Below are 23,216 nucleotides of genomic sequence, written 5' to 3'. Positions count from 1 at the left end.
TAAAATATAACCTCTAAATTCTCCCTCTATAGGTGGCCACTAGCATAAATTGATGATCATAACTGCCTGCTTCCACCATCCAATTCCAAGCTCTCTTAGCATCTGGAAGTACTTCTGATGGATGAGAGGTTTTTATCTACTGGGATGACTAGAATATTCATTCCTCCTTTTGTGAATAGTCTTTGTACTCTCAGTGCAATCTATACTGGGCTCCAACTTTTATCACAGGCCTACTGGTGAAGTGGGTCTGAAACAATAGTCAATATTTGCTTGTAAGACAAGGAAAGTTTATGGGAATTTGAGAGTCATAGTTCTTAGCTTCATCTATATCTACCAAAATGTCCTCACCCATTGAGGCAGAGTTTTATTGCTTCCTGACAATTACCTTTTACTTAACATAAGAGACCTGGCAGGTCAAGTTTATAATTAGTGCTAAAACTTTTGCAAAATTTACAATCATACCCTGAGCTTGGTTGTCAGCTGCATCTGTCCTGTGACTATAGGAGAGAAGTGCCTACCCCAGGTTATTCAGGAAACCCTCTGGCTCTCTGTATACACTCTTAATTACACATTTATAGTTATAACTCTCTTTTTCCCTATGTATATTTTGTAGAACTGTAACAAGAAATTAAGTGACTCAATAATCTTAATTGTTAGAACAGCTAAGTCCCACAGCCACTTGATCTCTGCTAGCACATTACCCCATGTGCAACCACCAGAGATAACCTGAATATTTATGATGCTCTCATATGCCATATACCCTATCTGATTCCTCCCACTCACAGCAAAAAAAAAAAAAAAAAAAAAAATTATCTCTATACTCCTCAAAGATATGATGTATGAATCCTAGGACCTCCTTTCAAGAAATCTGTTTCCTGGGGCCACTTCTAGTACCAATGAATGTATCAGCTAAAGTCCCAGCAGAATAGAAATAATTAGATGAGTATTTATTTAAAAAGTAACAGATTATGAATGTTTGAGTGGAGAGGAAGTGAATCACCACGTGGCCAGGAGCAGTAAACTGTTACCACTCTTAATCCAGAAGTGTTGAGGAAAGGGAGAAGTGAATAGAACCTCAAATGAAACAGTACAGAGCCAGAGGACATGGGAGGTCTGTGGATGTGACCAATGCAGGTCCATTTTTGAGGCCAAGGACAGATAGATGAGGGAGAGTGGCTCGAGGGGTCACACAGAGGCAAATGACACAATGGTATTTGTTTCCTTCCTCTCTGCGAAACCGCTTTCCTATCACCCAGGCTGGAGTGCAGTGGTGACATCTTGGCCCACTGCAGCCTTCACCACCCAGGTTCAAGGAATTCTCATGCCTCAGCCTCCCTCCCAAATAGCTGGGACTACAGGTGTGCACCACCATGCCTGGCTAATTTTTGTATTTTTAGTAGAGGCAGAATTTTGCCATATTGACCAGGCTGGTCTCGAACTCCTGACCTCAGGAGATCTGACAGCCTCAGCCTACCAAAGTGCTGGGATTACAGGTATAAACCAACACCCCCGGCCCTATCCTTCTTCCAAATGATACAATATTATCTTTTCTTGAACTATCTGGTTTAATTCATAGACTCTAGTTTTTAATTTATGTGTACACTCCTGTGACAGTAGTAAAAGGTACCCTTATTTTTATGTTAACATGCACTCTGCTATTACATATCCATTCTCATACTTTTATGTATGTACAAATATACAGTCACTTTTCCCCCCAAATATGAATATAACCAGTGACCATGTCTTTTTTTATCATTAGACTATGTCATAGGCATGTACAAATATTAATGACTTCTTGAGTTTAAAAGGTGAGAATTGATAACTGTACTTGGAATTAAGTATAATCCTAAGAATGGTATCTTTCCATTTCCTCTCCCTTCCAGCATGAGAATTCTTTCTTTGATTGAAAACATTCCGTTTTCAATTTATTTCATCATCTGGGGGAAGTGCTGGCTTTGAAAATGCAATTTAAAGTATGGCTTTCAAAAAGTGGCAAGAGATATCTTTAGTCTTGTAAGGAGTTCATGAGGTTTTTTTAAATATCTCATGTCAGTAATGATTCCTGATTTTCTTAACAGGGCTTAGAGTTGTTTTTATAAAAATCTCTTTTAATTACCTCAAACTTTTATTTGAAACAGAGAAACAGAGAGTGGGTTTATCTGAATGATTCTCCAAAGAGATATAACAGAGCATAACCAATTTAGTTGAAAATTGAGGAACGCATGTTGACCATCTTGTTGTTCAGTTTCAGAAAATTTAAGGTCTGAGCATTTTTATTGTAAGAACAATAAACTACAAGGTAACTACCCTAAACGATCATTTTGAAACATCCTTTTTTATCTATAAAATGTTACTGATTATGGCATGGGGAATAAATTCATAGTAACACTGTTCTAGATCCATTCTCATTTATAACAACTTAAAACTCAGATGGCAATATTATCATGGTTTCCAGACTCAAATTACCATAGGCATTTCCACCATTGTTTACTTGTTTTCCAACTATCTCACATTGATCCATAGTCAGTCCATGATTATTTGGGACATAAAATATCTATATCATTTCACCATGTGAAAAATAATACATTCTTGAAATGGAGACAATTCAACTAAAGTTATATTTAATGTCTATGAGAAAGAAAGAAATAGAAACTGAAATGGTTGATTCTCTACTGTAGTGATTTAGGCTCCCAACAATTCGATTTTATACTTTAAGGGGATACCATATTGATCATTTTGCTAGGAGACTCTACTCAGTCCTGTTTATTGGCTCAGCAGTTATAGCAGACTTGTCCTTTGTGTACTAATTAGGTTATGTGGAGCACGATTTTAAAAATGCTGGTTCCAAATCTCCAAGTGTATATGGAGTGACAAGTTTCTGCCACTCTCTAGAGGCCAAGATAAAAATCAAGCAATATGTAAAAGTTTAAGTTTAGTCCTCTTTTCAGTTTTGAGAAACAGAGAGCAGATGGGCAAAATGAATCTATTTTCCCTACTTAAAAGAAAAATCTTATCGCTAGCATGTCATAACCTAAATAATCTATGTGAAATCCACCAATGCCTTTAAAACCAAATATTTCTGGCCCAGAAAGGGCCAAAGACATCATTAACATGAGCTTCTGCACATAAAAAAAAAAAAGATTTTCAAACTCTCCATGTAAAAGCGTGGCTTAAGATAATTCTAAATAGTAAGAACATATCTGCTGTTAAAATAACATTAGACGTGGGTTGGAATTTACTAACGTTAAAGGCCATTTTAGTGATGAATCTGGACAGGAAATGGTCATTTAAAACGTAATCATATGCTTCTAATTGTGATGTAATAGCACACTCAATGCTGAAAGGCAGCATGACCAACAAAACAAGACTGAGCAATAAAGGAGTAGAAAAAGAATAAATACCAGACAGGACAGTTTCAAATCTCTTTGAAGACTTTTCAGTGAAAACATCTTTTAATCTTTTTTTGTACTCTTAACCTGGAGAACACTGGTAGAAATTCAATGAAGCAAGAATGTGGCTGGAATGTTTCCAGAAGAGTTGGGAAAGAGCAGGATATGAGGCAATGGCTTTGCCTGCCACGCTGGCCCAAAGGTAGGTCCAGAAAAGAGGCCTTACATTCCAAAGATCCTCCGTTGACTCCGAGTCTCACACTTTTTCCACTGTACCATGTGTGTCCAGTAAGTGTTGCCTAAGAAAATATTGGCTAAAAGGCCAATTTGGATTAAAAATGGGTTTGTCTGAAGCTAGAGTTCACAATTTTTACCACATCACTCTCCTATTCAGAAACCCTTCAGTGGCCTTTGTTTCAAATGTGATGTGTTAACGAAGTGCATCATTATCTTGGGCTCCCATTAAGCCTCTCTCAGCCTTGCCAGTTTCATCTCTCATCACTTCCCCACAGGAAGGTTCTGACTCATTGAAATCAGTCCATTGCTCAGCCGTTGTGCTCTTCTACCACTGTATATATTTGATCTGGCTGTTCCTCCCATCTGGAACACCTCCTCTGTCCTCCGTTTATTTCCATCCTATCCAATATTTACTGCAAGGGTCAGAAACCCACCTCTTTTGTAGGTGTTTCCTAAGAGCTCAGTTGGTCCCCGGTTCGCTTTTCCTTCCCTGGACACCTAGAGTACACACTCTCAAGATCACTTATTTGGCTCTCATCAGATTCTACTTAGAGTTGCAAACTCCCTTTCCTGGAAAGCTGCTACCATGTTGCAAAACCCCAGATCATAGCACAGTGCCTGCATCAGGAGCCCATACAATGTCATGCGCACTTTTGCACATAGAGCTTTCGCATATCCCACAGCTTAAATAAACAAGCTTTCATGCCCTCAATCTATAGAGTACACAGAGGGTTTTTACATTTGATATCTTGTTTCACAATATCCTTTGAGAAAGGCCTGACAGATACTATAATCTCCATTTTACAGACAAGAAAGCTGAACCAGGAAATCATGAGTGATTTGCCCAAGGTCACATACCAACTAAGGGGCAATATGAAGGCGCACAGGCTTCTTTTCTGATTCTCTAATGCTCATTTGGCTTACTCGTTTTTTCTGTGGCTAATCACTTTAGTTTTGCAGTTTTAAACACTGCGATTTGGAGTTTTCTCTATAAAGTATTAAAAACACAGAGAAAAAAATGATACTATAAGATCAGAGAGATACAAAGCTAATCAACAGAATAAAGGTATATGATCAGTATTTTAAATGACTTGGGCAACAGATGCAAAAGAGAAAAGAGTGTGAGAGCTTTTAATGTTGAATCAAATCATGAAGAGTTAAGTCTGGTATAAAGAAAAATGACATGAAAGCCTACAAACAATGTTTTAAAATTATGTATGTCTAGAGCTTTTTTCTAGAATTTTAAGTCATACACTGAAAGATGAAAAATACTATACTATACAAAATCCATTACAAAGAAAGAAAAAAATATGCTTAAGGTAAGGATTCCATTAACTAATCTGTTCTAGTGTTGAATTGCTAGCATTTCTTAAATGCAAACTCTGAGTCAGGCCCAGTCCTGAGTACTTTACACGGATTATGCACTCTGTCTCTCATAATGGTGCTCAAAAGTGTTATTATCCCGACTTTTCAGAGGAAGAAAGGCAAAGAACAGGTGTTGATACAGGTGTGATTTTCAACATGTGTCACCTAACTCCTGAGCTCAAGCTAAACTGTATATAATTACCCTTGTCATCGGGAAAATCTGAATCCAATTATTCCAATTCTTTTTAAGTCAAAGTAAGTATATTTGGGCTTTATGCTGTTTCCTAATAATTATCCATATGTTTTTTACCAAAACTACTAAAACCCCTTGAGGTCTTGCTAGAACTGCATACAATGCCGATGACTTAATACTTCCCCAGAGGACTTGAATATCACGTTTGGGACAAAACAGTCTCCAGGACAAGCTCCCTTGTGCTTTGCAGTGTATACACATCTGTTTGCTTCTGCACATGGAAGAAATAAACACATGTGACTCTGTTAGGGTTGCCAAATATCTCTGACTATGAAAGGCGACATTTGCTTTAGAAAGATATTTAGGTCTCAGTGGTCTCTAGCCTTGTTGAATATAACCATAAATGCACACATTAACATTTTTCAAGGAATGCAACTCAGTATTTTTGCTCTTAAAAAAGTGGTTGTTATTGTTGGGGATGATCCATTCTCAAACATTTTTGTGTTTGACACATTCCTTACACTATTAGCAACACAAAGTAAGAGCTAACAGATGGTTATTGAACCCAGACAGACACGGATGTGAATCTCAATCCTTCCATTACTAACTTTGTGGTAAGGGGCTTTCACTGGACTTATCTGAACTTTGGTTTCCTTATCCATAAAATATAAAACTAATTAATAGGATTTGGGTGAGGACAAAACAAAGTAATAAGTGGAAAATCTAGGGATTATGGCTAACAAATGCTCCGTAAGTATTAGCTTGACAATATAACTGCAGATAACACAGAACACATACATAGAACATGGATTTTGCTAGACAGACAAATATAAATATATCAATATAGTTGACTGTGAATATAAGACTATGAATGTTTCCTTTTTCATTCTAATTTTCTATATCTTCCAGAATTTTCATTAATAAGTAAAATAGAATTTTGGCTAAGGAAAGACATCATCTTCCTGGCAATAGCAAGAAATCTCAGCATACAGAGGTTGACGTTGTTATCCACCTCAGTTCATTTGCAAAAAATCAGACATAGTCTCGAGGTTTTATATTAAATTTATTACAGCAACCATTTTTTTTATTTGATTAGTTCTGTGAACACATTTCCAATAATCGAGCAGTTCGCAATCCCAGAAAACTCATTTTTAAGTGTAAAGATGTGGATTTCTACAGGAAAAAAAAAAAAAAAAAAAAAAAAGAGTAGCCAAGAGTATTTACATGGGACTCTCACTTAGCACAGAGTATGAATTTAAGAGGTTAAGCTGGCACACTGAGAACACTGAACTTGGAAAAGCTGCCTCTAGCATAGTCTAAGGAAACTCTGAGGCTGTAATTTTCAATAGGCAGTCCACATCCTTTGGTAAACAGTGGTTTAGGATGAAGAAGACTATTTCACCTGACAATACCCATTTCAAGACTTGTCAGTTTAGCTAGCAGAGCTTGCTTTCCTTGAAACTGGTAACCTCCTTTTAGGAGAATATGACTCTTTGGCAGGAAATCCACCTGCAACACCTGTGAATACTGGCTATTCCTGGAATGAATTTCACTGTAATATAATGAAAATGACCTTTACATAGATGGATCTTTTTTGAATGGAGGTACCTAGTGTGAGGGAATGAACTGGAGAAAAATGAACATGAATATAGTTTCTAGCCAGGGAATGCTTCAGGAAAAAAATATGAAATGGATACTCTGAACCATGTTTAGGCATGTCCTTGTGTAATTAACCCAGAGCAATTTATTGATCTTAAAAATTTCTTCAATTATGGAATCATTGGTTCTGGTATAACCTAGGTTTATGTAGGTTAAGTCAGTCCTTCCCAGCAAACCTCAGAGAGCCGACAACTGAAGTTACAGATGTGTAAAACTGAGGCACAAAGAGATGTGGATTAACAACTTTGGCAAACTCGTAGTGAATCCACAAAAGGTGCATGCTACATTGCTCTAAATTGAGTGGTACACATGAGTCATCTGCTTTTTCTATACTTTTCCCTTTGTCCCTTCAATTCCAAATCTGTCACTTAAAAACTTTCCAACACAGCAGAGAGCACAGAACTATGCTTTGGGGTTTATGCTTTCAAAGGCAATTTTGGTTAGCAAAAGATGCAAGTCAAGGCAGGTCTCCTTCTGCTGTCTCTCACACTTCCCTCTGTACTCAGTGACTTGTGGTTACTAGTGGATTCTTGCCAGGCATAGCTCCTATGATGGTCATCTCCCAGTAGAGCCCTTTAAAATCTTCAGTTTGACCCTGGGTCTCTTTGAGACTGGAATGCTAGTGTGATTATCACTATGGGTCAGTTTATAACATTTATTATATTCTCAATTCATTGGACATCACAATGTTGTACACACTGTGGATACAATAGTGAATACTACAGATGGGATTTCTGTGACAAGAACATACAATGGGGTAAGGAGAGGCACTTTCCCTGGAGCTCCTCCAGACAACCACTGTGTTCAGAGCTCCCCATAGTAGCACTGGGAATTTGACCTATGTAATAACACAGGGCCTGATGTTCTCTTCAGTGCCTTTAATGGCTGGAAGCAGATTACGGTGTGCTGGACTCCACTTTCCCTTTGGGTGAGCTCTCTTGACTGTTATTGATGCCAGGATGCTGAAGTCTTGGAGTGTTTTATTGTAGAGTCATTCATTCTCTCTTAGGCAAGTACAAATTCAGTTCACCAGAGGAGATGGTAATTCTTTATCTGCCTCATGTATACATGATACATATAGGAAATAAATGCTGATGTATCTTTGGCTTTCTTTTAGTTTCCCAATATGGTCATGTAAAAGGAACTTAAGTGATCCTAGAATGCATTAAAAAAGAACTTCCAAAAATGATGAGCACTTAGCCTGTGTTTCAACTTTCTCCACAAGTTCTGCCCATTGCAACCAAAAATTTAAAAATTGGAAAAAAAGGTGATTTACTAATTTTCTTCTCTGTTGTCTGAGATTTCACATTTTGAGTACAGAGAAGCAAACAAAATATAGAGGGAATGTTATCTATCTCTCTAATTGTATTTCAATCCGTTTTCTATGGATTCTATGACTTAAACATGGATAACTTGGGTCAAAGTAATGTCAATTATCTCTAAATAAACTAAATTAATGTATTATAATTGTGTTATGTTTCTTGTCTTCTAAACATTTTATAATTCATAGAAGTAATTTACATATCTAGAAGCAAGCCCATAAATCCAAATATATATTAAAATAATTATCACAGAGTATCACTATAGTTTCCTTCATCTTATACTATAAATCATTGCTTATTATCACTCGTTGAATTTGTTTGCAATATATAACTCTTGTTTTACATACAAAGCTTATTTAGGAGGAACTAGATAGACAGGTGGGTAGAACTATTGGTGCATACATAAGGCTGCATTCTGCAGGACGTTTTTATGCATTGTTTTCTAAAGTAATTCTAAGAAAGACATCCAGACTAAGCATGGAAGCCTACATTAGGCTGACATCAAAAAGCAATAAAATAAAACTTTCCAAAGCTTCTAGCTTTGGAACGCTAAATGTGGTCAACTTAAAATGATTTCCTGTTTCCAAAAAGGTCTTTTGTTGTTTCCCCCCCCGCCCCAACAAGAAAATCCTCTCTCTGGAAATATCAGATGTCTTCATGGTTATTTGATATTACTGCCCAGGAGAATCTGAGGGGAAAAAGAACAGAAAGAAAGTGAAAAAGGACCAACAGAATACAGGAAACCTTTCTTGGAATTTCAAAGGCAGTAAAATGTAGAATAACTTAGCTATGCTCAGACATTTTATATAGAAAGCCTGAAGAACTGAGAAAAGAAACATTTGTATAAAGAAACATATAGACATTATATATGTAACTTCATACTACATAAATTAAACTAAAAAGAAGAGAAAAACCATTGAAATATTTTAAAAGAGACATTAACAAAATATTTAGTACAAATAATGAATGAATAATTTGAATGACAGGGAACTATAGAATAGTCATTCAAATGTTCCTAAAATGGTACAGTTATTACTGTTGCTGCTTTTCTGTATTTGTTTACACCTAAGGTAGTTATTTGTTAATATGTATCATCTTTTATACAAAAAATTAACATACGATTTTAGAGAATGAAATCTTTTGTGACATTGCCAATTTGTGTTGTCTCTTATCAAGCCATTCTTCACTGCTGTTACAAAGGAATAGGTGAGGAAACTTCCAAGTTTCTACATAATCCTGACAACCTAATCGCCCAAAATGGAACAGAGAAAATTGTGGTGCTTTGTTTTTGAACAACAATAATTGTTATAATTAGCACACCAGAAAGCAATCTTGCTGAAAATGAAAAATATATTAGACCTCTTGTTCTTTTCAAACTAAAAGTTAATTATAAAAATAGTGGCTTGTGATTTGGGAAAAATTAAATATTGATAAATTTTGAAATGATACATTAATACTTTTTGGATATCTTATATTCCATGCAAGACTAAAACATGAGTTGAGATGCTAAGAAAAATTAGTTATACCAAAACCAATATATATGTTAATAAAAAGCACTTTTTAAAGCTTTGAAAAGCACCTATGTGGCACATAGTAGTTGCTCATTATGGGTTTTGGGGTTTTAGTAGACTGAGTTTCAACTCCATCTAAAGACTATTCAATGCTTTGCTAACAGCTTACACATAATTCATATATTTACTTGCAATTTTTTGAGCATATTTGCTTTCTTTAAGAGGAATGGTTTTTGGGAAAGAAATGGGAAAAAGAATAGTGAGGGTTTCCTTGCTGTACTATACATTAAAATATATTATACAATCTTATTTTTATTTTTTCTGAGACAGAGTCTTGCTCAGTCACCCAGGTTGGAGTGCAGTGGCGCCATCTAGGCTGACTGCAAGCTCCACCTCCCGGGTTCACCATTCTCCCGCCTCAGCCTCCCAAGTAGCTAGGACTACAGACACCCACTACCACGCCCGGCTAAGTTTTCTTTTTTTTTTTTTTTTTTTTTTGTATTTTTAGTAGAGATGGGGTTTCACCATGTTAGCCAGGATGCTCTCGATCTCCTGACCTCATGATCTGCCCACCTTGGCCTCCCAAAGTGCTGGGATTACAGGTTTGAGCCACCACACTTGGCCAATATTAATAATTTTTAAAGTTTATTACTGGCATTAGGATAGAGGCAAATTAATGTAATACACTAGAAGATCCAGAAACATATAAGTATATAAAAGAGTCATATATGACAGAGATGCCATTTACAATGATTGAGAAAGAAAAGATTATTTAGTAAATGAGCTGGCTAATGGCTTGAGAAAAAAAGTTAGATCCCTACCTCATGCACATGGCAGAGTAAATTCCAAATGTACTAAAAATTCATAATAGAAAATTGAAACACTGAAATACTAGAAGAAATATAATGACAATATAATCTTGAGGTGGCAGATAGTACTTTATATTATAATTTAAGTAATATATTTATGAATATTGGCCATATTTTCTAAAACTGACACAAATCTAGTGAGAAGGGTGGCACTGTTTTACATTTTTGCAAGTCTCCTTAATGTCTGGCTTAGTAGAAAACATCTGGAATCTCATATTTGCCTTGGCAATCATCTGTGGTGATATCATATGTCTGTAGCTGGACAACTCCACTGTAAACTTGTGAAAGAATAAAAGTGAAAAAGGCAGATATATCATATTATTATTATGTAAATAATTTTGACCTTTTAGGACTCTGGAATGAATCTCTGGGTCACATGTGGACTGTGAATCACACTTTGAGACTATGAAATATAATATAAACTTTTAAACTGATTGCATTTCTAAAGGATCAATTTCATTTGCATAGTTATGGAAAAGATTCATCTGAATTACCTGTAGTTTCCTATAAGAGATCAGTTTCCTACCCCTATTGAGTAGCAAAATATCTTAGTATACTCTTAAATTGGATTATTCCCCAAAAGGGCTAAAATCACCCCATACTCCACTGAAAGGATACCCTATTGTCTCTTCTGTCCATTTCTCAGTGTATCCTCCTAACCTCCACCACCTTCAATTATCAGCCTCCACCAAATTAAACATGTTGATATGCAAAGGTCATAAGGAGATGGGCAAATTTCTAGGTGGTAATACAACAAGAAAGAAGGAAATTGGAACTGTTTTCAGTGTAGTTAATGTAGTTACTTCTTTATATTTCCACACTTAGACGTCCTCGCAAAATATCCTCCTTCAAAACTTCTCTCTTTAATTTGAAAAATCACATTTTCCTAAAGAAGTCCTTTTTCATGTTTCTTATTTCAATCCTTTACCCCCTTTTCGGAAATCTAATCACTTTCCTCAGCAGTTAGAAGTTTCCCTTTTTGGTCTATTCCATGCCTACCAACTCAAATGACACCTCTGACTTTGTTCAAATGTTTATAAGAATCTCATTTGTTCAGGAAGATGGGATGCATTCTAATTACATGATTATAAGTAGGTAAGAGTTTCAGTTCAGGTTCAGTAAATCCTCCAAAAGAAAACTTGCTTTTTTTCACTCTAGATCATCTGACAGTTAATCTTCATCAAAGTGGTCACTAGGATTATAAAACGAAATCTCACAAAGCAAATATGTGTGTGTATATATATGTCTCACAACAGATATATATATATATATCCCACAACAAATACATACATATATCTCACAGCATATATATATCACAACAGATACATATATATCTCACAACAGATATATATATAGTGTCACAATAGATATATATGTCTCACAACAGATATATATCTCTCTCACAACAGATATATATATGTATATCTCACAACAGATATATATGTATATCTCACAACAGATATATATATATATCTCACATCAGATATATACATATCTCACAACAGATATATATATATATCTCACAACAGATATATATATATCTCTCTCTCTCACAACAGATACACACACACACACACACACACACACACACACGCACATGTGAAATGAAAGGCTATGGTTATTTAGCTTTATTTTGTCCTGTCCGTTTTAGGACAATAGACTCCACCATTATTCTTCTAAGAAGGTTTTTTTTTCTTTTATGCCCCACTGAGTGTGGTGTCATTATAAAAGACATCATACTAAGTATAAATTGCTTAGTCTTAGTTTCCCTTCCTGCAAAGTAGTATTTCAATCAAATTCCATATGATTTCTCCTTCCTAAGGATGTGTTTGAGAGCAGACGTAGAGATGGAGAGAGCTACAGTTTATATATAACACATGTTCAAAAATGTATACCCACAATGTAGACATGGATAAGAATGAGCAACCCAGATATTTGAAAATTTATGAACATTTTGCTGCTTCATTTTATGGTTTACATTGAGGTATGGAGAACAAGTCAGTAAATATTTGTATGACTAATAATCCTAAAACATTTATTCTAAATATGACTTTGGGACTATAGAAGTGAGTTATTTCATATTCTCAGTATAAAACTAGAGTCACAAAAGGCTCAAGTGTGATTCTAGAGATAAAAAGTGAACTATGACCACAAGGAGCTGGCTTTAGGGAGATGTACATAAATACCTAATCTTCCCCTACTCCTTTCTCTCCTCCTCTATGTCTCCTTCTCTCCACAACATGGACAGGAGTAAGATTAAGTAGCTCAGACATTTAAAAATTATCCTCTTTTCCTCCTCCTCTCTTCCCTCCTCCTCGTCTTTCTCCTCCTCCTCCTTTTTAATGAATGAAAATAGAAATGGCAGCAATGTGAAACTTTTGATCTAAATAGGATTGCAAACTGTGACCCATGGATTAAACCTGGCCCTGGCCCTTTGCCTCTTTCTGTACATCCATGAGCTAAGAATGGTTTTTAACTTTTTTTTTTTTTTTTGAGACAGAGTCTTCTCTGTTGCCAAAGCTGGAGTGCAATGGTGTAATCTCGGCTCACTGCAACCTCCACTTCCCGGGTTCAAGCAATTCCACTTCCCGGGTTCAAGCAATTCTCTTGCCTCAGCCTCCCGAGCAACTGGGAATACAGGCACCCACAACCATGCCTGGCTAAGTGGAGACAGGCTTTCACCATATTGGCCAGGCCAGTCTCAAACTCCTGATCTTGTGATCTGCCCACCTCAGCCTCCCAAAGTGCTGGGATTACAGGCATGAGCCAATGCACCCAGCTGGTTTTTTTTCCCAACGTTTTTAAGTGGTTGAAATTAACTCAAAAAGATAATATCTGGTGACACTTGAAAATGATATGAAATTCAAATTTCATTATCTATAGATAAAATAATATTGGAACACAGCCACACTCATTTGTTCATATACTATATACCATTGCTTTTGTGCTATACTGGCAAAGTTAAGTAATGACAACAGAAACCATATGTGACACTCTCATGACTTCACACTCCTGCTCAATGTACTACAGATCACAGTGATGCAATTGTAACTCAACAATATTTCAAATGTAACTCAGCAGTATTTCAATATGTCATGCATATTGCTCCACCATAATGTAATTTTTATAAATTATCAATGCGTATTTTTTATGTCAAAAGAAGAAGAGAAAATGGGGCTCTGAAAGTTGCACCTCTGAGGCACAAAGGAATGTAGGTTATTTTATTATAGAATTCAATTGTGAAGGGTTATATTTATTATGCAGTGACACTACAGCTGTGATAAAATGCAACACACATCAGCGTCACCAAAAACTATGCATGCACTACAGTATTCTTCCAACTCACAGAAAAGGTAATAATAAAAAAATGTAACATGGACTATTTTGTCACAGCAGAATTTCTTCACAAAAATAAAAAATGAAAATCAGACTGTGACCAAAGTACATGTCTGCATTGCTCATTTGTTAAGCAAGGAAATTAATTTACAAATGATGAATTAATTAAATCACATTTGATTGCAGCTATAGTTAATATCTGCCTAGAGAAAACTCTACTGAAGATTATTAGCCTTTTAATGAGAATAACAGTTCAAAGAGTTGAGGACATTGGGAGCAATGTCAATAGTCAATTAATAAACAAAGCAAATTGTGTTTAGTGGTTATTTTTGGCTCTTGGTAAGTTAACAGGGGTTACCAATAGTGCTGAGTTATTTTTCACTTGAGGAATTAATGCCAAGTTTGAAATGACTGAAGAATTAGTGTATATGAATAGTTCATGTGGAATAATTACAGGAGAGAGTATTTTCCCCCCCAAAAATGAGAAAGCAACAATTCAGTAAAATCTGAAGTGGTATCTGCTAAGATGTGTTATAATTAATGATGGAAAAAAAAAAGTGTAGAGTAGAAAATGGCTTATTTGGACAACTTTACTAAGCTTTTGACATTGTCTTAAACATGAATAATTGCCCCAAATCAGTATTATTTAATACTAAACAGCTTTGGAAATTTTCTGTTACTGCAGACTTGATTACTTAATTCAATCTAAAATTACAAGGGAATTTAGAGTTTATATGTGAATGATACTGCAATGAAGTCATTTTTGCAACTAATATTTTTCAATGACAATTTTGAACCACGTGTTGGCAAAAGTTAAAGCAACAGTCAAGATTTTCATCCTTATATGAATATTTAGTGGATATGTTCTTTGAACTCAAACTACAGTCAGCAGAACTCTTTAGACCTTGATGCAAATGAAAAGGAAATTTCATATTTCAAAATATATTTCACTAAGACATTGAGAAGCTTTCATCTAACCTTCAGTTAGAACTTATTCATCCAAAATGTAGTGACGTGCTAAAAGCGAAATATCAAAAGAATCTAATAGGAGTGTGTTAATGTATTTCAAGTTTTAATTATGATTATAATCATATGCTGGTGGATTGATAACAGTATTTGGCAGTGCCATCTGTGCTAAAAGATGTTTTGGAATATGAAACACATAAAAGTTCATTACGGATAGCATTCACAGATGATATTTGTAACTGATTTTGATAAGAAAAAACACTATGAATTTCAGTTAAGCAAACCTGCAACTCCCAAAAGAGAGAACTCCATTCTTCTCATTATTAGACTTGTATTAAAATTATTTCAGCTCATTTGGGTACAAAGTAAAAAAGTTAAAAAAAATACATATTTTGTAGTACTCAAAATAACTTGAATGCTGTAGTATTCAATTATAATTACTATATTTGAATTTCATCAATTAAAATGTATGTGGAAATTTGTTTTCTCTTTGATTATGTAATATCTATGTAATTTCCAAGATTTTGCCTCTTTGCCCACAAAGCTTAAACAATTCATTATCTGGACTTTTTTTTTTTTTTTTTTTTTTGAGACGGAGACTCACTATGTCACCCAGACTGGAGTGCAGTGGCATGATCTCTGCTCACTGCAAGCGCCACCTCCCAGGTTCACACCATTCTCCTGCCTCAGTCTCTCGAGTAGCTGGGACTGCAGGCACCTGGCACCACTCCCAGCTAATTTTTTGTATTTTTAGTAGAGACAAGAGTTTCACTGTGTTAACCAGGATGGTCTCCATCTCCTGACCTCATGATCCGCCCACCTCGGCCTCCCAAAGTGTTGGGATTACAGGTGTGAGCCACCGCACCCGGCCCCATTATCTGGACTTTTACAGAAAAAGTTTGCCGACCTTGGATCTAAATGAAACAAATCTGAATTCTGGTTCCACTTGTGGAATGTCAAGGAAACTGACAGCAGAAAGAAAGTGCTGGAGGCCAGAGATCAGTGAAATTGGGTTGGTGGTTATCCTGAGACTTACAGTGAAAGATACTGGCTGCAAGGGTCTGTCTGAGATGTTCTTCTCTCAAAAGAGGGCATCAGGTTCTGAATGAAATTAGTCATCCTAGACATCCAGCACTGGAGCCAGGATAACCAGGCTGTCATGCTCCAGTATACTGAGCACTATCAATCATTTTTCCTTCCAAAGACTTTCTGTTTGTTTCCATAGTTATATGTTTGTAGGGAAACTGTATGTTTGCCCTAAACAGGTCTTTGAGTTTATCTTTTTGAAATAGAGGACACAGAAATTTTGGATAATTTCATTGTTAGGAGGTGGCATTGGCCAATGTAGGTATCATTAAAATGGATTGTAGATGCCTAATAAATTGCATGAATTTACTTTTTCTGAAACTAAGGTAAACTCTTTATGTCTTCTTAGTAGCTTTCAATGTTTTCAGAAGGAAAGAAAGAAGATTTAGAGAAAATTAGAACAGGAACTATTAAAATCGTTTTTCACTTGATTTTCCAATATCTTAGAAAAAAGACTTAGGCTTTGTGTAGACCAGTGTAAAAAGATACGCCTTGTCTGTACATAACTGAGCCAGGAAAATGAACACTTTCCACTTGGTATTTATTTGTAAATTCATAATCAAAAAGGTAATAGTTACCATTCCTAACTTCTTCAAAGATACAGGGGATGAAAAAAGACTTATAATAACCTCTTCAGAATAGATTTTTATGTGAAGGAAGTGCAGAATCACCAGTGTTTTCTTTTTGCCAGCATACCTCTGGGAGTTACATTGGGATTAAGTCTCTTCTAATCACCAATTGTTAGCTGACAAGGTGGACTTTGAACTAGTGAGTTCAAACATGGGGTTCTCTCATGTATGAAAAAATAAAAAGACCATGTCAAAGCTAGTCTTTATCACTTGCCTGGCAATCAATCACATATCTTCCATGGAATGCAGTTTTACATACAAAGTATTTGCTTTAAATACTTTATAGAAATAAAAGATGTGTACTGAGGATAACTTAAAAAGTAGCTCACATTTTTGAAAAGTGTAATTTCTTCATTACATTTTTTTCATTATTGATAAGGTTTGGCTCCCAACCAAATCTCACTTTGAGTCGTAATCATCCACACATGTCATGGGAGGGACTCAGTGGGAGGAAATTGAATCATGGGGGTGAGTTTTTGCCACGCCGTTCTCGTGATAGTGAGTAAGTCTCATGAGATCTGATGGTTTTATAAAGGATAGTTCCCCTGCACATGTCTTCTTGCCTGCTGCCATGTAAGATGTCACTTTGCTCCTCCTTGTCTTCTGCCATGATTGTGAGGCCTCCCCAGCCATGTGGAACTGTGAGTCCACTAAACCTCTTTCCTTTATAAATTACCCAGACTAGGTATGTCTTTATTAGCAGCATGAGAATGGATTAATACAGTAAATTGGTACCAATGGAGTCGAGTGCTACTGTAAAAATACCTGAAAATGTGGAAGCGACTTTGGAACTGGGTAACAAGTAGTGTTTGGAACAGTTTGAAGGGCTCAGAAGAAGATAAGGAAATGTGGGAAACTTTGGGACATCCTAGAGACTGGTTGAATGGTTTTGACAAAAATGTTGCTTGTGATATGGACAATGAAGTCTAGGCTGAGGTGGTCTGAGATGGAGATGAGGAACTTGTTGATAACTGCAGCAAAGGTGACTCTTGTTATGCTTTAGCAAAGAGACTGGTGGCATTTTGCCCATGTCCTAGAGATTTGTGGAAATTTGAGCTTGAGAAAGATCGTTTAGAGTATCTGGTGGAAGAAATGGCAAAGTGTTCAAAAGGAAGCAGAGCATAAAAGTCTGAAAAATGGGCAGCCTGACCATGCAACAGAAAAGAAAAACCCATTTTCTGGGGAGAAATCCAAGCCTGCTGAAGAAATGTGCATAAGTAATGAGAAGCCCAATGTTAATCACCAAGACAATGGGGAAACTGTCTCCAGGGCATATCAGAGACCTTCAAGGAAGCCCCTCCCATCCCAGGCCCAGAGACCTAAATGGAAAAAGTAGTTTCATGGGTCAGACCCAGAGGCCCCTGCTGTGTGCAGCCTAGGAACTTGGTGCCTGTGTCCTGGCTGCTTCAGCCACAGCTAAAAGGGGCCAAGATATAACTCAGTCTGTGGCTTCAAAGGGTGTAAGCCCCAAGCCTTGGCAGCTTCCAAGTAGTGTTGAGGCTGTGGGTGCACAAAGGCAAGAATTGAAGTTTGGGAATCTCTACTTAGATTTCAGAGGATGTATAGAAACGCCTTGATGTCCAGGCAGAGGTGTGCTACAGGGGCAGAGCCCTCATGGACAACCTCTACTAGGGCGGTGTGGAAGGGAAATGTAGGGTGCTAGCCCCTACACAGAGTACCCACTGGAGCACTGCCTAGTGGAGCTGTGAGAAAAGGGCCCATTCTCTAGACCCCAGAATGGTAGACCTACTGACAGTTTGCATCATGCACCTGGAAAAGCCACAGACACTAAATGCCAGCCCATGAAAGCAGTCAAGAGGAGGGCTGTAGCCTGCAAAGTCACAGGGTTGGAGCTGCCCAAGACCATAGAAACCCACCACTTGCAACAGTGTGACCTGGATGTGAGACATAGAGTCTAAGGAGATAATTTTGGAGCTTTCAGATTTGACTGTCCTGCTGGATTTTGGACTTGCGTAGGGCCTGTACCCCCTCTACTTTGGCCAATTTCTCCCATTTGGAATGGGTGTATTTACCCAACGCCTATACCCCCATTGTATCTAGGAAGTAACTAACTTGCTTTTGATTTTACAGGCTCATAGGCAGAAGGGACTTGCCTTGTCTCAGACGAGACTTTGGTCTTGGACATTTGGGTTAATGTAATGAGTTAAAACTTTAGGGCCTGTTGGAAGGCATGATTGGTTTTGAAATATGAGGACATGCGACTGGGGAGGGATGAAGGGCAGAAAGGTATGGTTTGACTGTGTCCTCACCCAAATCTCACCTTGAATTGTAATAATCCCCACGTATCATGGGAGGAATCAAGGGTGTGGTAATTGGATCATGGGGGTGGGTTTTTCCCATGCTGTTCTCATGATAGTGAATAAATCTCATGAGATCTGATGCTTTTATAAAGGGGAGTTCCCCTGCACATACCTGCTTGCCTGCTGCCACGTAAGACATCCCTTTGTTCTTCCTTTGTCTTCCACCATGATTGTGAGGCCTCCCCAGCCACGCTGGACTGTGAGTCCATTAAATCTCTTTCCTTTATATATTACCTAGTCTTGGGTATGTCTTTATTTGCGGCATAAGAATGAACTAATACAATTCTCCAAATTAAGCTTTTCCTTTCCGTTATAAGGGTAACATGATAAAATCACAGAATGGACACAGAAAGAAAGTTTTTCTGAAAATAAGAAATGTACACCAAATTCCATTTGCTGATTAAATATTTTATTATGCTTTATAAATACCTAAAGATATTTAGCTTATCCAGTCACTATTCCTTTTAAGGAAAGCTTTTGGAATATGGAGTTTAATTGCCATTTATCCTAAATAGTAAAAATAAGGTTGTGCAATTTACGTAAGTTTAACTTCTAATATGAAATTATCTCTCTGAAGTTTTAAGTCAAATTGAGAATGGAAGCAACCTCCCCAAGAAGCATAAAAAGCAGGCTGTAAAAGAAATGCATGGAGAGGAGAGAGAATAGTAGGCTATAGACAGAGGTATTCCTTTACTAGGGTGTATCATGGAGTCAGGAAGGAGAGGGGTGCAAAATTGAGGGTTGTAATCTGACTCCCTGGTAGCAGATACTTGTTTGGCAAAGTCTGGATTTTATCTAAACTAGAATTGGTAGACGTCTCCATTTATTTCCACGTATATCCAGTCAGTTACTAATTATTGATGATTCTACTTAAAAAATTTCTATTGGAGATACTGAATAAATATATAAATGTATTAATTAATACATGGATGAATGAATGAACAACTGGATGAATGAATAAATAAGGGACAACAGTGAAAGATTCTTTGACTTAATATTTCTCAGGTGATAGTGAGATGCTCCATCCTGATTTCTGGGCAATCCGTCCAATCACAACAGAGCACCAGGCAGTGGATGGGGCACAGCAACTAAGATGCAGTGCTAAGGAAACAAAGATGGATTGAGTCAGACTTGTTATTTTAAATAGGTCAGGTATCCAGGAAAATTAGAACAGAAGGGAATGTTAAAAATCCCACACTAGTTAATAGGGCTTAATCCAGGCACACAAAACGTCATGTCTTCTTGGTAACATGACTTCATTTTAAGTGTCATTCAGCGGTGGGCTGAGCTTCCTGGTCTACTTCCTAGCCTACTATGATCTCCTGGGTCAGCCTGTATGTGGCCACTAGGGACAGAGTGACAGGCAGGAGCACGGAGAAGAAAAAAGGCAGGGAACACATGGCAGAAACCAACCAAAGTAATCTAACTTCAGCCACTCTTCAAACTTTTACAGTATTTTGGTTTATGTTCACCACTATGCCTTTTGTAATTCTTGTATTTTATAATTTGTTAAGCTACTATGGGACTTATGTTGATATAGAAGTCTTTTTTTCTTCTTTTCCTTTGTTTTTTGACACACAACTAATTTGTTGCTTATTTGATCACACCAAAACTGCCAAGTGTCTGCATGTGGAGATGTGTGAAGAGTTAGGTTATATGCAACAATTGGGCAGTGTCATTCATTGTAAATTCATGGGAACATGATAGACATTTTCTTAGAATTTAACTGTCAGGTTCATCAGATGGGTGAATTGAATTCAGCTTCATATATTTACCAAGTTATGATATGTTGATTTATTTTATTTTATTTTTTCCATGAATGGGCTAGACCACGTTTATTTGAGAGGCAATGCATATAAAGGAGGCAGTAGTAAAGTAAGTGTGAGTTATTTCACACTGCGTTCCTCCCATGACACGTGGGGATTATTACAATTCAAGGTGAGATTCGGGTGAGGACACAGTCAAACCATATCTTTCTGCCCTTTGCTCCTCCCAAATCTCAGTTCCTCTCATTTCAAAACCAATCATGCCTTCCAACAGGCCCTAAAGTTTTAACTCATTGCAACATTAATTTAATGTAAGTTATTTCAACCCTGTGTCTATTATATACTGTTAACTTGAAGAGAAAAGAAAGCTAGCTTACCAAGCACCCTTTTTTTTAAATAAAAATTATCTTTGAGTAACAATTTTACTAAAGTAAAAGTGATTTTCCCATATTTTATCATCTTCAGTTAATACAAAATAATGGAATATTTTATAATCCTAATAATTTGCACATTGAAACTTTACGTTTATTACTACTATAAGTATTCCAATGACAACTACTGTTTATTCAATTCCAGCTTTTTTGTTCCTGTAATAGATAATAGGTCAATTATTTGTGTTAACTAATCCATTGACTTGATTCCCTCATTAAAGTAATCAAAAGTTTCAGTTTAATTGAATAAACTTAGTGCTTTATATTTAGTATCATGTGGTAATTATCTTTGCCTTTCAGGCCATCAACTTTTTTTTTTCTAGAATTGACTAGAATAAAAAATATTTTAAATGCTGTTTTAACTCTTCTTTTTAGTCACTTTCATGAAATGCAAGGTTAACAAATTTTTTAAAGAAACTCTTTGACCAACTACTGCTGGAAGCAAAGATGCCAAAATGCCATCTTTTAAAAACAGACCTTGAAATACCTTCTATTTAGGTATATATACCTGAAAATAAGAAATAGAGAATCTTCTGAAACCTTCACAGTACTTTCACATGAGTTTGAAACTCAGGTGTAGACCAAAATGTGTAGATGATTATCAAATTTAAGCTCTTTTTAAAGTTTTTTTTTTTTTTTTTTTTTTTTTTTTTAGCCTTTATAGTATTAATTAAGAAATCTGTTCAACATCTGGGCAAGGCGAGAAAAAGAAACACATTTCGTATGAAACATATTTTTCTACAAGATGAGAATGCAGAAATATTTTCTCTAACAGTATCTATTTTAAGCCGGACGTGGTGGTTCATGCCTATAATCCCAGCACTTTGGGAGGCTCAGGCGGGCGGATCACCTGAGGTTGGGAGTTCGAAACCAGCCTGACCAACATGGAGAAACCCCGTCTCTACTGAAAGTACAAAACATTAGCCGGGCGTGGTGGCGGGCGTCTATAATCCCAGCTACTAGGGAGGCGGAGGCAGAGGAATCGCTTGAACTTGGGAGGCAGAGGTTGCGGTGAGCCAAGATCACGCCATTGCACTCCAGCCTGGGCAACAAGAGCGAAACTCCATCTCAAAAAAAAAAAAAAAAAAAAACACACACACACACACAATATCTGTTTTATAGAAAGAATATCAAGAGAAGTAAAGAAAGTTTTTTTGCAAGGGAGGAGATGTGGGGAGATACCTAGATGACAGGCATGATAATGTTCCCTCTGGTTTACTTTACAAGTCTATCCTTTGCTAAAGCAATGTTTACCTTCATTTGGCGTTTCTCATCTTGTCTTCCTCTTCCTGACTTGGCTTTAGCTTTTAAACTAAAAATAAAGATAAATGAAGGCAGAGAAGAATTTTTACTAGCAAGTGTTGCACAAGAAATAACTATAGTCTCATAAAGTTTTATCTTTATTGACTTCTTGCAATTTGAAATGTAGTTAAATCATAAGGCAAGGCTTCATACCACATCCCTGAAGCTAAATACAGTACTTTTCTACTTATCTTCTTTAATAGAACTTATTTATTTTTAAACTTTAGTACATAAGATTTTAAAAATCTTAAACTACCAGTGTGGGCTAGGATTCCCTTTACAAGTTTTGCAGAGGGGCAGAGACAGCACACAGGAAACTTGACACAACTACTAATGTCACCAAATTAGATAATGTGTAACACAATGTCCAACTTTTGAACAGACACCATTTCAACAAACACCAGATTTGAAGATAACCCCACTGAAATCTGAAATAAAATATTTCAAATCAGATAGAAGATTGTACAGATAGTCTTGAGTTTAAAAAAATCTGTAACATTTTAGTTTCAAATGCATTTTGTAAGTTAAGATTCAAACATACACTTTGGGCACTTATGCTCAAAATTTGGAATAATAGTATGGTAGGTTTCAATTCTTCCAAGTCAACTTGGGCATTGCAAATACCAGCTGAACTATCTATCACAAATATGTTCTGTTTCCTTGAAATACATTAGGTTTTTAAAAAATGACACTACTCACAGTGGGAGAAACAAATTTATAATCAATTTATGTGGGTATTATTAATACAATAATATTAGAAATATTGTGCTATGCCGAGCTAATGTTTAGTAACTTTCTGAAAAGTCTGTGAAGTGTCTACTTGACACAAATTTA

General features: G+C 36.4%; 1 long non-coding RNA gene across 1 annotated transcript in view; it reads right to left on the bottom strand.

Moving 5' to 3' along the window:
* The window catches only part of LOC140713240 (uncharacterized), a 122,069-nt gene that overhangs the window by 81,122 nt on the left and 17,731 nt on the right, over positions 1 to 23,216 (bottom strand). The gene's annotated exons all lie outside the window — the stretch shown is intronic.

Source organism: Chlorocebus sabaeus, chromosome 13, assembly GCF_047675955.1.
Source record: "Chlorocebus sabaeus isolate Y175 chromosome 13, mChlSab1.0.hap1, whole genome shotgun sequence".
Lineage (NCBI taxonomy): Eukaryota > Metazoa > Chordata > Mammalia > Primates > Cercopithecidae > Chlorocebus > Chlorocebus sabaeus.
The sequence above is the reverse complement of the archived record's forward strand: the minus strand, read 5'-3'. Positions and strand labels throughout refer to the sequence as shown.